This window comes from Catharus ustulatus, chromosome 15 (assembly GCF_009819885.2).
Source record: "Catharus ustulatus isolate bCatUst1 chromosome 15, bCatUst1.pri.v2, whole genome shotgun sequence".
Classification (NCBI taxonomy): Eukaryota; Metazoa; Chordata; class Aves; order Passeriformes; family Turdidae; genus Catharus; species Catharus ustulatus.
Genome location: NC_046235.1, coordinates 14,988,931 through 15,003,722, shown reverse-complemented (window position 1 = coordinate 15,003,722; position 14,792 = coordinate 14,988,931).

Sequence of the window (14,792 nt, the reverse complement as noted above, 5' to 3'; positions counted from 1 at the left end):
CTAGCACCTTGAAAGGCTCTTGGAGAGAAGATTGCATACAAATGCAATTAAAACGATGCTTATAAAATACTAAGATGTTAATTGGGTTTAGTCCCAGAAGCCCCAGCAGTACAGTATGTCAGAAGTTAGCTGGTTTGAAGTTTAAAAAGAGTGGTTTAATTTGTACACCTTGTCCTAATTACGAAGCTTTCTGCAGCCTGTGTATCGGCATGGTTTATTGTAGCTTAGAGCTTTGTAAAACAAACACACACCAGTTAATTGGGTTATTGCAATGGAAAATTGGGCTGCAGGACTGAAACCTTCCTTGCTAGTGTTTTTTTACAGCTTGTAATGAACGCTCCAGCAATGTCAGGATAGACTGATTTGTAAGGTGTGCAGTTTACAACTTGGTTATACCGCTGCTCCGAAAAATAGGTGATACAGTGAAAACAAAGACTAGCACGATATAATGTTGCTGAGCTGGTGGGTTGAAGCCCCAGCTGGCTTATTTATATCTTGCAATCCCCCCAAATACTCCAGCAGGTCTGAACTCTGCATTCCCACATTTGAGAAAGGAGCATAATAAGGCAGGGAGAGAATGCCAGGGTTGTTCGAGGAGCCCGTGGAGGCTGTGAGCACCTGCTGGGGGTCCTGTGAGGTCGTGTGTTTTTCCTCATAATCAGTAAATAAATACTTAGAATAAGAACAGAGTAATGCAAAGAAAGGGGCAGAATGGGAGACGTTGCTGTTCAAGATTTGCTCGAGACCGCTCACCTTGGAGTTCATTTGTGCCGTTCAGCTGATAATCATTTCTTTGTATGAAGGATGCCTTCCAAATGAAAATCCAACCTCTCCCCTCCTGCCTTGCATCAGTCCAGCCTTCACAGAGCTGGGGATCTCAGAGCACAAAGTCCTCATCCCTCATACCAACTCATACTAAGCACATAAAAAGTTGTATTTCTGAGGTCAGTGGAGTCACCCTAACAGGGAGCATTTAGCAGGAGAGGAGACCAAACCCCAGCCATCAACTCAGGGCTGGTCACAGAGTGACCCCAGTCTTTCCACCCTGCTCCAGCTCTGCCATTCAAGGCCAAATCCCAGGAAAAGCTCAGAAACTTTAGGAACCCTCAGCTGCTGCCGAGGGTGGTGTGACAAACTGACACAGCTCGGATTTCGGTCCTTGATTGGGGACTCCCTTCAAAAAATGGATTTTTTTCCCTGCTGCCCCAGGAGCTGCTCTTTATTAGACACTTTGGGACAGGTTTCTGCTGAAAAGCAGTGAGATATTCAGGTTCATCTGGGTCTAGAGCTGCCCCTCTGCAGGTTGGATCTGTATTTGGAGAAGTGTGGGAGCACACACCGAGGGAAAGCTGGTAGTGCACTGGAGAAGTGGAAGGTCTAATTTCCTGCATTTTTCTCAGAAGTGTGTCTGCAACAGAGTCATGGCTAAAGTCTCTGTCAGCAAAGACCTGGAGATATTTTACATCAAGGAACAAGTCAGGCCACAACAGAGTTAATGCAACGTGTGACCAGTCCTGCAGCCACCAGCCCTCAGGACAGGGGAGGAATGCTCCTTTGTGACCTCATTTACATGTAATATTTATATCACTCTGGGCACAGATGGCACTAAAAGACCCCTTTAATTAGTCTTCAGGTAGCAAATAAGTTGCTGAGAGGGAGGAATGGCCATGCTATCAGAAAGGCTAGCTTTTTGCAGCCAGGTGACATGACTGACAATACAATGGGCCAAACATTCTGCAGTCCTGACACACATCAGACAGCTTAGACATGTGAAATGGGATGTTCCCATAAAGTGTCCTTAATACATACAGGAAACTGGGATAGGATTTGTATCATTACCACTGGTTATATTTGATGGTGTTTAGAAAATCCACGTGATCCCTGGGAATATTCCAGGTTTCCAGGGCGAGCCTTCCCACCTGTCCCAGTAAGCAGCCTGTCCACACAGCTGTCACAAAGATTGCAAAGATCTGAATTTTCCAGTCTGGAGTAGCTACCACCCCAACTGCTGCATTTACATGCTACTTAAGGTACATCAGGGCATAATCTCACCTCATTGAGGAAGGGATTTGCATGTACAGCTTTTATAGGCAATGCACATATAACTCACAGCCCAACACAGAGTGAAAATGTAATTATCATAAGCATTGCCACATTGCAGGAGGCTTGGGCATTCTGAGGCATAAGTCTAATTAGCTCTAAGCTGCAGAAGATTTGAGGGTGGTAGTTTCTTTTTGACTTACTGCTCAGTGCTTGGTCTGAATATTCAAATGTATTGTTGCTTTTTAAAGTAGCTCCTTCACGGCTCACTGTGTCATGTCAAAACTCCCTTATCTTGGTGACTTTTGTAGAGGTCCCTGCAGGTACATTAAGAGACATTTTTAGCCTGTTCTGTTGATCTCTCTGTCCTGGCTTCATTGTTTATAAATGCCAAAGACCAGTGCTGCAATGGTAACATTTTTATTTTTTATTCACCAGGATTTGCAAGCAGTGAAGTTATGTAACGCTAAAAGGAGACTTACATGCATTATTTCCAGATAAATGCATTTTCTGTGTGCTGAATTCACTTCCAAAGTTTATGATATTTGCAAAAATGGCAGCTCAAGTCCTTACCACACAGGTCTACCAGCTTTCATCGTGTGCAGTGTTCCCCAAAGTTGGGAACAGTCACTCTTGGCTCCCTGTGCAGACCAAGAAGGGAGAGATGGCCTGCCAGGACACAAGTAAGATTACAGGTGGATTGAATGATGCTCAAGGACGCCTATTTCTATTTGTTGAGATGAGAAAATTTTCCCACCTTCTCTTAGGGACCTAGCTGATGTACCTAGAATCCCCTTTACCGAGTATTGATTTCAGGATGTTAAATCCATAACAACAATGGGGTAAAAGCCCAAGTCTGTAGGAGAACCTATTACAGAACAATTTCTTTTAAAGGATCTCTGAGAGCCAAATGCTTGTAAACTTGGTTTTTATAGAAGTCCAAGACTCAAGGTCCTTGTTTAGTTTCACTCTCTCTACAGAATGCAAGGTTTGCTTGAATAAGAAATAATAAGCAAAACCTTCAAGGTTTAGGCTTTCCTCTACTAAAAGGCACCAGAGGATTCCCAGCAGCTGCCAACAGCCACTAGCACAGCTCAAGTGGGCTGCACATTATGCCAAGTGCTCCCAGTGCCACTGGAACCCTGAAGTGCATCTCCAATCACAAATAATCTGCTGTCTCAAGAGCCTGCAAACAAGTTTAACTCCTGGGCTTGATAGGGGGGATCTTTTTGCTGCTCCTAATATTGCATCTTCACATTACAGCCAAGTCAGTTGACTGGAAAGCCTCTGCCAAAAGGGAGATCCTACCACAGCCTCCATCTCCAGCCATGTGCCTCTGTGTCCCTTTCCTGGTGGATATATCCATCATATGGCCATTGAACTGCCCAGGCATCAGGCTGACTTGCAAAATAAATTAATGTTTTCTGCTGGGGCAGTCATTTGAGTCGACTCATTCTGTAAGGACACCAACTCCTAGAAGTTTCATCTCTTGGGTATTCAGTCGTTCCATTAAAAACAGAGAACTTGTGACAAAAATAATCTTAATTTTTTCACAAATCTGTTTTGGCCAAAAAAGTCGAGAGTTGGAGGGAATGTGATGACGGAGGGCTGAATGGAAAATTCTCAGCAAGCAGTTTCCAGTGTGCTGATGACTTCTTGTAAATGTATTGACAATTTGGAAACTGGAACCATCCAACAAGCTGCTGGGCTGCCTTTCTGCTGAGGTTGCCTCCCAAAAGAGGGCACTGCTGACCCCCTCCAGTCTGACCCCCTCCTCTCTCAGTCTGAGTATCCCCCTATGATGCTCTTAGAGCCAGGATGAGTCTCTGGATTCAAAAGTAAACACTGGCCTCGCCATTTCCCTGCTGGGAGTGGTGGCCAACTCTGTTGCATCAGTGGTGGTGTGAACCCCCAGCAAATTCACTCTGCTGTGGCACCACTGTGTCCTAGTTTGGAGGACAGGTGTCTGCTGAGAAAGGCAGGAGCCTCTCTTTGAAATGGAGAATGTAAACCCCCTCCCTCCAAATTATTATAAATTTGAAATCAAGGGGCTCTCAGGCAAAAATATGGGAATTAGGAATAACAGTTCTGTACTAGGGAAATTAAAATAGAAATACAGTACTACAAAGAACAAACCCCAAACCCTGACAAAGTCAGAGTACAACCTGACACCCGTCAGGCAGGGTGTTGGCAGCAGTCCCATTCCATGGTGGCTGCATCTCTTGCAGTGACAGATGTGGCTCAGTTGGAGCAGTGCTCCTGTACAAGGTGCAGTTTCCCTCCAGAGCTCCAGTGGTGATGTGGAGAAATCCGGTTTTCCTCTGGAGTCCAGTGGAGAAAGGGGCTCCCTTAGTGTCCCAAACCCTCTGTTTTTATCTTGGTAAGAAATGTTGGGCTCTTCCTCCTGACTGGAGCAACTCCCAATGGGATGCAGTAATTTTATCAGTGCCACAGTGGGACTCAATGGCCATGAGCAGAAAATGACTGGCTGGAGGAAGGATGGGTTGTGAAAAGATAAAGAACAATGCCCTGCCTGGTTTCAATGGATGGCCCATTAGCAGAATATCTCCCATGGAGATAGGGATCACTGCCCCCACCCTCAACAGATGGTGGTAGAATAGATCTTTTATTACACTCTGTATTGCAACCCAAGACACACTGCCATTTCCATCTGGCTCTGGCTCTTCCAGAGGTGCTGCCAGCCTGCTCTGTTCTGCACTGTTCTGGAAATGGGAGATAAGTGACACACTCCAGATTGCTGAGGGCTTTGGGAAAGTCATCGTGCTGGGGGAACTGTAGGAGAAGTCTCCTTGGGAATAGCAGCTCATATTTAACCTCCCCTAGATCATGTCAATGTGAGTCTGGAGAGAGCAGGTCTTTCATTTTTCTTCCTTGGTAAGCTACCATATGCACCTCATCCCCCACTTAAGCTAAGAGATTGATGGCTAAATTGCTTAACCCTGGTGTTTTTAATTAATTAGGTCTACTTCATAGCAGGTTTAATACAGTAGTTTAATTTAGACTTTGCTCAGTGCATGATATAAAATCCAGATTTATTACTATTTTTTATCAATTTTTATTTTTATATGATTCCATCATATAAAAAGACTAGTGTATGTTATAGACTTTAAAAAGTGATTCCCTGTAGGTATTGTAAAGTACAGAGTCTATTATGTGATAGTAGTGTGTTTATAGCTGAGTTTTGGTGCATTGTTCAGGAATCCCATCAAAGATGACTTACAGAAAAGACTTTTAATTCCATAAAATAGTAAGGGAATGTACCTGCTCTTTCTAAATATCTTCTTACAGTGTTTTAAGATAATAATAAAGTGTATGGGATAACCATTGCTTTGAGAAACTCAGCACTAAAAGGAAAAATACTTTGAATCTTTAGAGAAAAAAGGCACAACAGTTTGTTGATAGCTCTTTCGTAAAAGACCTGCAGAGCTGTAATCTGGTGAAATTCACCATTACTCTTGGTTAATGAGCAATTTGTTAGTTAGCAGATGTTGTTATTAACATGAGAGGTACCTGGTTTATAACAGCAATACTTAATCACGGTGTGGGGTGGCAGAATCATTCATAAGAGCCAGTGCAGTGGCATTGTGGCAACTGTAAGTGCTGCCATGTGGGAGCACAAGGTGAAGGGGTCACACATCTCTCCTGGTCCATGTGTTTGTGCTCTATTTTGGGGCATTGTGGGGCACTTTGCAAAACTGAAGCAAAAGTCACTTTAGAAGAAATGCAGCAAAGACTACATGGATATCATTTTATTCAGAGTTTGTTATATTCTTTTGATGTTATCAGTCATATTCTGTTGTGTAAATCTGGCCCTATGAAAATGTGTAGAAGATCTTTAGGTACTGAGCTGACCCAGGAATGGAGCTCACACAAGGACCTTACCTATCCAACAGACAAATCAACAAGTCCCTGTTCCTATAATGTGACACTGCCAGACACTTCCAGAAAGCTGGGGGATGTTTCCCCTTTATGCAGCATTTCGTTTCCAGAGCCTGTATTTTCAGATGACTGGTTTTTGTGGAGAGTCCCACAGCTTTGGCCCAGGTTTACCTCCCAGTATTCCAGCTATTAGTAAGTACTCAAAATCTTTGTCCTCTCCCTTGAATTTTGTCCCAAGGAGCCCAGGCAGTTCACTTGATTTTTTTCCCTGAGGAAATAACACCAGAATATTGCTCTTATTTTCCCAGAGTGATAAAGAAATACAAGGGCACTTATGACTCTTCTGAGGGAAACAGAGCAGAATGAACACACCAAGGGATTTTCACAATGCCTCTCCTGCCCAGCTGCCAGCTCAAAGCAGGATCAGGCCATGCCACGAGGAAACCCTACTAAATTATGCCAGCAAAACAAACAAGCACCATCTAAATATTAAGCTGACTTTCTAGATGAAGAGCTATGTCTGGAAAGTCTCAGGGTTTTCATGCTAAGTTTAAATCCTTCAGAGTGCACAACCACAGCAGTGATGACACTTCATAAGAAAACAATGTCTTGACTCTACCTGTAAACCCATGTAGAAAATTCTGCCTAGGAAGACCCTAAATCAGGAAACTTGGATACTTCATGTCACTAGATTTAAAATCATGAGAGTAGCAACCAGGCAAGAAGGATTCAGCCCCACTTGATGCCTTTTGCTTCCAGTTCACCAAACATTTCCTCCTTCCTGTAAGTATCTGTCTGACCCGAGCAGATCTTCAGCCAGACACCCTTCATTTCTGAGTCAATCCTCTCAGTCCCTGCTCTATGAGTGGTGGCAGCTTAAAGCAGGTTATTGATAAGCTGAAGACATCAGAGCCCCTGGTATCATCAGCACCCAGCAGCACTTCAGCAGCAGCTGCACAACAGACGAGGAGGGCTTGGAGAGATTCCCCAGGGAAAAATCAAGTAGCTGCCCAATGGTCAGTCCTTCTAGAAAATACAGTGGATTCCAAGGATGCAAAAGAGCTCCAGATCTTCAAGTTAGCAGCCTAGCAGTATCCCTCTGTAAAGCAAGAGTGGGGAAAGAAGTGCAGGTTTTACTTGTAACTCTTTCCTAGGTGGTGTCAACTCAAAGCAAGAACCCTCAGTATTTATCATGCAAATGTATTCAGGCAGGGCAGTTGACAGTAAAGGCACAACAATATGTGGTTTGACAAAAAGCTCTATTAGAGGAAGGAAAAAAGTGCAGGTTAAAAGGTAAGCTTGTGGCTTAGATCCAAATCAGCATATTGACTCAGCTTTACAGATCCCCAGCCCAAAATGAATTCCACACAATAACCAAGCAGTTGCCTTCCAAAGGTGTTAAGCCTATTTGCGCTGTGTTTGTTTTGGAATGGCCAATAAAACAGCTTTAGATGATGTCAAACAGTGCTTAGGCCCATACAGAGGGAGACAGCTGCTCAGATAAATACTCAAGCCCCAAACCATGTTCTGTTTTATAAGTCATCAAAAGCTCTTTGAAAATCTGCTTGATACGTAGCTGGGAGCTAATGCGACTTCCTCACACCTGCCAAAGCACTCTGGGCAGGTCAGGAGCAGGCAGTAAACTCCCCCACTGCTCTGAGATTGTGCTATTATTTCCTTAGGAATATTACAGAGCCTTCTCCTATCAGTAGTGCATGCCCAATATCAGATGCTGCCACATAAAAGTTGCAGAGTCACAAGCATCTACCACCAAAGCTGCCCAAACACACTTTCCATCATTTTACTTGAGGTAAATGCTATTGCCAGGCCAACCCACACAGTTCAGTCTCTCTTTATACACCCTTTTCTCCATTGCTCCCTTTGACCTGCAAATAAAGTTCTTCAGATTTAAACTGTGCCTTTAGCCTTGGGTTTTCAGAAAAATGTAAACTGCATTTTAGGTCTAATTTATGAAAAGCACTGTACTGTGTAAGCTCTGAAGAGAGAATCATCCCAGTGGTTTTGGGATGAGAGAAGGCTCCAGTCCTTATCCCTGCTATACTGGTGTCAGTTTGGAGTAATTCCATAAAAACCAAGGAGGTAATCAGAGTGAAGGGCTGAAGGTGCTCTGTGGTCCCACACTCAGTCTCAGCGACCATACACAGCCCCAAGTGGTTAAGAAAATGTTCCATGTGCCAAGCAAAACACAGGAGGTGCTTTAGAGCCTAACAGCTTTACATTTAAAATCCTGAGCCCTGGTATGGAACCAGTCACTGGCAGAAATAAAAACTCAGAGGAAGAAGTCCTGGTGTCCTGTTTATCTTTGCTGTGAACCAGGAAAAGAGAGGGAGGACAAGGAGCACGTTGCTGAATTGGTGTTGTGTTTCTGTCAGACAGGGCTGAGCCAGACTAATGCAGCAATATTCTAACAGCAATATTCTTCTGGGCACAGAAGGAAAAGCTGCCAAGAGATGTTTGAGAAAAAATATCTGTGGGTGGGCTTCCTGCAAAAGCTTGATTCCAACACTCCAACCCCAGTCCTTCCTTGGAAGACAAAGCTACAATTCTAGGCATCACACACACAATTTTGATCCCAGAGTGCTCTGTGCTGCTGGTTAGGAGAGGTGGTTGGTTAATGGAACTTTGTACAGATTCGTGTCCCTGCCTTCGCTTCAGGGGACTTGAACAAATGCTTCAAAAAAAGCCCCAAAGCAGCAAAGTGGAAAAAATCAAAGGAAAAGACCAGTACATCCTTTGTCCATAGTGGTCTCTGTTCTATGACTTATCCAAAGTGTGGATCAGAACTGCTAGGATTCCTCAGAGTTACTGAAAACCAACACAGTTACTTCCTTCTGAAATGTTGATGAGGAGTTGAAACTTTCAGAGAAGGTGAAAATTAAGGCAGATTGTTTGATGGCAATAATGGTTTCTTCAATGCAACATGATCATTTGCTTTTTAGAAAGAGGAAAGAAGGGATAGCATGGCCAACACCAATCAAACCATTCACAATGGCCATAAGAGATGGAGCTGAGGCCTTCAAGTACTACAAAGAAGCCAAGTAGGGTAAGGAGAAAGATGACAAGGAGTTGGATACAAGTGCAAAATTATTTCCTTTCCATTCAACATAATAATAGACCTACAGCTGACCTTGAAACTTCCAAAAGGTGCCCTTGTATTGAGGCCTGGAAACAGTAGAAACAGCAGAGGCTTTCTGATCTCTAGGAACTTCACTCACTCACTGAACTTTTGAGCTGTCATTTCCAATAAACTTGGCTACAGATGAACCAGAACTTTTTTTTTTTTTTTTAAAGGAAGACTATTCATAGTTTGAAAAAAGAATTGTGGGGATTTTTTCCCTTTGTCGTTCCATTTGACGTCCAAAAAAACTACAATATCCTTGTGGAGTAGAAAGCGAAATAGATGGAAGAGGAAAAGCAGTAAGAATAATGTTACAATGAAACCACAAGCGACAGAAGAGGAAATGTTAAAGACCCCAAACCCAAAGAGAAAAATCAAGCTAAGAGCATGTCTTTAAAGCAAGTGAGACCCAAATGTGCTTAGGGAAATTAAGCGATTCCCTATACGAGCCACATTCTCATTTTAAAATGGGCTGATAATGATTAGCAACCAGCATATTAAACGAATATCTCTTTCTACTATCAAAAGTTTTCACTTGCCTGCACCAGACTTGACTCCTAAACCCAAGCAGTTCAGGAAGGTGACCTGAGATGACAGCAGAGGATGACACGCTATTGACTACCGTGAAGAAGTAGGAGGAACGATTGTGCCCATCAATTATTAAACAGAGAGAAAGGAAGGACCTGGTGAATAACTAATACATGGAAGGTTCCACCTCTGTGCTCCTCACAGGCTTTGATAGCCTGGATTTATAAGACAAGGAAGTTTTACTCTAGGAAAAAAAAAACCAGAAGTGTTAAATGATCAAATGGTTTCTCTTTAATTAAATAGTCATAAAAAACTTCGTTGCTGACAATCTGACATAAAGCAATGTAATGTTTGGGGTACTAGGGAAATGTTCCCCACATTATTCAGATTGCAGAGCATGGGGTTAGACAGCAATTATACTAAAGACTAAATCCCTGAGTCACTTAAAACCTCCACAAAATGCTTGGTGGCACTGTTAATGTAGCCAGTTAGGAAAATCTTGGCTGATGAATGGGAAGAGAAACAGAACAGCAATAAATTCCTAAGTCTACTCTGCAGTCAATAGATTTCTCTTGTACTTCATTTAAGCTGGGTGCTTTTCACCTCGTGCAGAGAAGCAAAGCAAAATTCAGGTTACATTTAAGTTCTTGTGAGCCAAAGCTTTCCAAAGCTTCCTGAACATTCCCTAGCTGCTCCCATGAGTTCTGTACATGGATTTTCATTTTCAAGCAGAGGATTGCAATTTTTAACTTGTTTCAGTCGTGCTCTCACTTCCTGTCATTCTGTGCCTACTCTCCATCTCGTGTATTGACCTTTCTGATGTAGCAGAGATTTACAAGCAGAACTAGCTTGCTGAGACCCTTTAGGTCCCAGAAATAGAAAGAACTTTGCCAGAGGTAGATGCATGCATGAAATGAGATAGCATATTCTACATCTGATAAAGCTTCCTTGGCGTAGCTGTCTGAAAATCATTACCTGCATCTATTTCTGTAACTTGTATTGATCAAAAAAGTTCATATTTCTCACTGGCTCTCAAACCCCAAAGTTTTAGCCAAATACAATCTGAACTGACATGTCTACCAAAACAGTGACATGCTACAAGAAAGGAAAAACAAGAAAAAAAAAACCTTAATTGATCCCCCTTACAGTGCAATAAGCAGCAAATGGCACCGAATCTATTTGCTTTAAGCCCTGATCCTTTTAAGGATAGAAGTACAATTTGCCTAATGACCTTTGCAACAAAAAAGTGAAAAAAAAGTTTCTAGGCTTCATTACATTGAGAGTAATTCATAACAAATCCTCTGACTCCTGTGGCATTACCTCAGCCTTACACCACTGCATCCAGAACTCCCTCAGCATCTGTGGAGCTGCAGCAGGTTTCCTTTGCTGCCTTAGATCCAGATCCCACCATAAATCTCAAATTTCAGGTGGCTGGGAAGGAGGAAGTTTTGCTTTTCAAGTCTACCATGAGCTGGCAGGGGTATTTTTTTTTTTAAAGGCTGTTGATATTTGCATCCATCTCAGATCCACAGAAAACATGGGATGGTCCAGACCTGTGGCTAATTTGTTGGATGGGAGAACTTCTAGCAGAGAAATTTGATCCAGAATTAGACAGAAAAGAAGTAAAGCCAGGGGATTTGGGATCAGAGGTTTTGTTCTGACACATCCTTGGTTATCAATAACATGGAGAGTCACCTTCAACATTGCAAGATTTAATGAAAGAGTTACCATCAACCTGCAAGGTGCTGAGCACTTCCAGCTCCTTTTACACAAACTGGGAAGAGGGCAGCTTGCAGGATCAGGTCCTGTGGGTGCCAGGAACACCAAGGGCTCCTTCCAGCTCTTGCACAAGGAGGAAAGATGCTCAGGTACACCAGAAATCAGAGCAAAGACTGAGCACAGGCACATTAAGGCACTGGCTAGGGATGCCTCACTGAACAGTTGGGGTTTAATAGGCTGGATATTGTCCCAGCATTTGGTATTCATAGATAATAATAGAGATTAGGTTTACTTAATGTATTTGCTATTTAGGCAGATGATTCATGTTAAGCCATCGGCATTCAGTGGCAAACATCATTAGTTGAAATTGTGTGAGAGAAAGGCCCAGGAAGAGGAGCTGCAATCTGGCCTCTCTCATAAACAGTTGTGTTTCTAAATCACCGTTTTCGGGTTGTTTCCTGTAGTTGTTGGTATATACTGTACACTGAAAATTAGGCCTCAAAAACACTTATTAAAAATTTATACAGCTTATGACAGGCTCTTTCAGAAACATAACCCTTAACTAATTCATGTTCACTTACCCTGCAGTTTTCTATTTATAATACTTTACAATTTCTGTGTATTTGTACTATAAATTATTCAGTAACATCAAGGTTTTTATTTTGATGAGAGAATTTTTGATGAATTTGACAGAGTAATTACTTCAAATCCTGTTCTGGATTGCTATGAAAATATTTAATTTTATTTACTCCAATAAATAATTAAAATGTGAGAGTAGCAAGCATACTTGCAGAGCCTTATAGCCTGTGACTTCTGTTTGCTTCTCCCTAATTAAAATAGCAATGTTTATGTGTGTACTGATTTGAAATAATAATAAATTACCAACTGGGAAGGGACATCTAAAGGAGGAGGAAAAAGGCTCTTGTAGCAGCAAGCACACTCTTAAGCACAGGAAAAATATTGTGAAGAAATAGGAAGTTATTGATTCCCCAATACTGTTAGAGAATCTCAACAAGGTACACATTAGGAAAATGAAGATTATTCCTTTTGTGGATTCGAAGTCTAAGAAGGGGGAGTCTTTTAAAGACTCCCAGTTGATTCAAAAACATTAAGTTATGCTTAGCTTAAACACAGGAACAGCTCCACTTATTTCAAGAACATTCATGCTCAGATTTAAATTAAAGTATTGAAGCTCTGTTCTGGCAGGAGCCTAAATCTTGTGCTAAATCAAAGATTGAAATTATAGTGTCTCTTAACTCTTCCTGAATTAATCCAATACAAATACTCTTTGCTCCATTGAGGGCAGCTCAGGTCACAATGGTCACTGGTGTGGGCTGCAGTCCTCTACCTCCTCCAAGGAATTTCCATGAGTCAAATCTATTTCTCAGTCTCATATGTAATTTTACAGCTTTCATGTCACAGGCTTCAGAAACAGAACAGAATGTGTAAAAATTGTGAAAGAAAGAGAGAAAGAAGGAGAGGAAGGAAGGAAGGAAGGAAGGAAGGAAGGAAGAAAGGAAGGAAGAAAGGAAGAAAGAAAGGAAGGAAGAAAGAAAGGAAGGAAGGAAGGAAGGAAGAAAGAAAAAGAAAGAAAGAAAGAAAGAAAGAAAGAAAGAAAGAAAGAAAGAAAGAAAGAAAGAAAGAAAGAAAGAAAGAAAGAAAGAAAGAAAGAAAGAAAGAAAAGAAAGAAAGAAAGAAAGAAAGAAAGAAAGAAAGAAAAGAAAGAAAGAAAGAAAGAAAAGCCTGAACCTTCAGAGCCTCCTAAGTGTTTTACAGGTCACAAACAGGCACATATTAAAAGTTTCTAATTACATCAAGCATGGAAGTGCATAGTCATTATCATATAATAACTGCTTTATTACCTCACCAGTTGGCTTCTATTTACATTCAAACTTGCTTATTACTGCCAGGTACAATGGTGATCTGGTCACCCACAGGCTGGTCACTGATAAAACCCAACATTCCTTGGCAAACTATTTGTGTTTTACAGGGTTGGAGTAAAGTGAGGACAGGACACTGAACAAACAGCTACAAGGAAAAGTAGATACAGTTTGCTTTTTTCTAAACTATTTGCATGGCTGAAAGAGGTAAATCCCAGCTGATCCTGGCTGGCAGTCATGGATGGAGATTTTTGGTGCTTTAGTCACAGCTAAGAAACAAGTAAGAGCTGTCAAGCAGTGGCTGAGTCAGAGCCAGTTGTGGGCACCTGGCACCTGCAAACTGGACAGGTGAGATCCCAGTCCAGTCCCCGCTGTGTTCACAGCTCCCCAAAATATCAACAGCTTTGAAACACATTGGTGCCAGCATTGGCAGAGAGGATGTAACCCAAATATTCGTGGGGCTGGTGACCTGAATGGCAAAGCCTTTGGCACCTGCCACTGCACCCAGTTACTCTGTAAGCTCAGCAGGGTCCACCTGTGTATCTGAGACACTAACTCCTTCATCCTCAAGTACATTCCCTTAACACAAATAATTTGCAGGTAAGCACCACAGGAGATTTTAATCCCAAACACAAGCCATGGCACCCTGCAAAGGGCTCTGGATGCAGTGCTACACCATGGGAATTCACTCCCAGCTCCTGTAAAGCTTGGCCACTCTCTCCTTCACAGCAACCACACACATGGACAAAAAAACCCTGTGATTTCATGACGAGCTCAGATGTGACTGGGAGTCACGGCAGGAAATAAATCCTCCCTGCTGGAACCAGGTTGGATTGCACACCAGTGGGTTAATCCGACAGCACACCTTAATAACCCAACTCTGAGCTTGCTGCACAAGCAATTCCTGTGCAATGTGCCATATTTCTGTGGCAGTGCCTCAAGCTGCAAGGAGTAACACGTTCTGTCACAGGCTGTTGTAAACACTCAGGCTGCTCGGCGTGTACCGCGCACGATTCATCTGAGCAGAGACCTAAAATCTTACACCTGACTGTTCTGCTCACTATCAAGCCTAAATAAAGCCTCGATGGCAGAAGCAGGCAGGGAGCACAAACCAGCTGTGACTGGTGCTCAGAGCTGAATGCTGAGGAGCAGGAGACGTGGTGGGGTTTCTGTGCATTTTGTAGACAGTGGAAGGAGCAGCATTAAGGGGTGGTAAAGCCCAGGGAGATGCTGAACACCAAACAAACAGTGCCAGGCAGTGGGAGAGGAGGAATTGGAGCTCGTCCTTTCTGGGACTGAACTCCTGGAGATGGGTTGAGGCACAATGTGATTTTCAGCTGAAGGAGGTCTGGTAGCTAAAAGGAGCACAGGAGGCCTATTCCACTTCTATTCCTGGCCCTCCTATCGATTCGTTTGTAACCTCAGGAGAGTCCTGTCTGGGCCAAAATGTTCCCAGATTGGAAGCCTAAAGTTAATTTAAGATAATGCAGCTGTCATATAAGCATTTGGATTTTCAGATGTGATAATATCAAAGAATGGCAGAAGAATGTGATAGAATGCACCTCTTTGGTAACATTTTGCTTGCA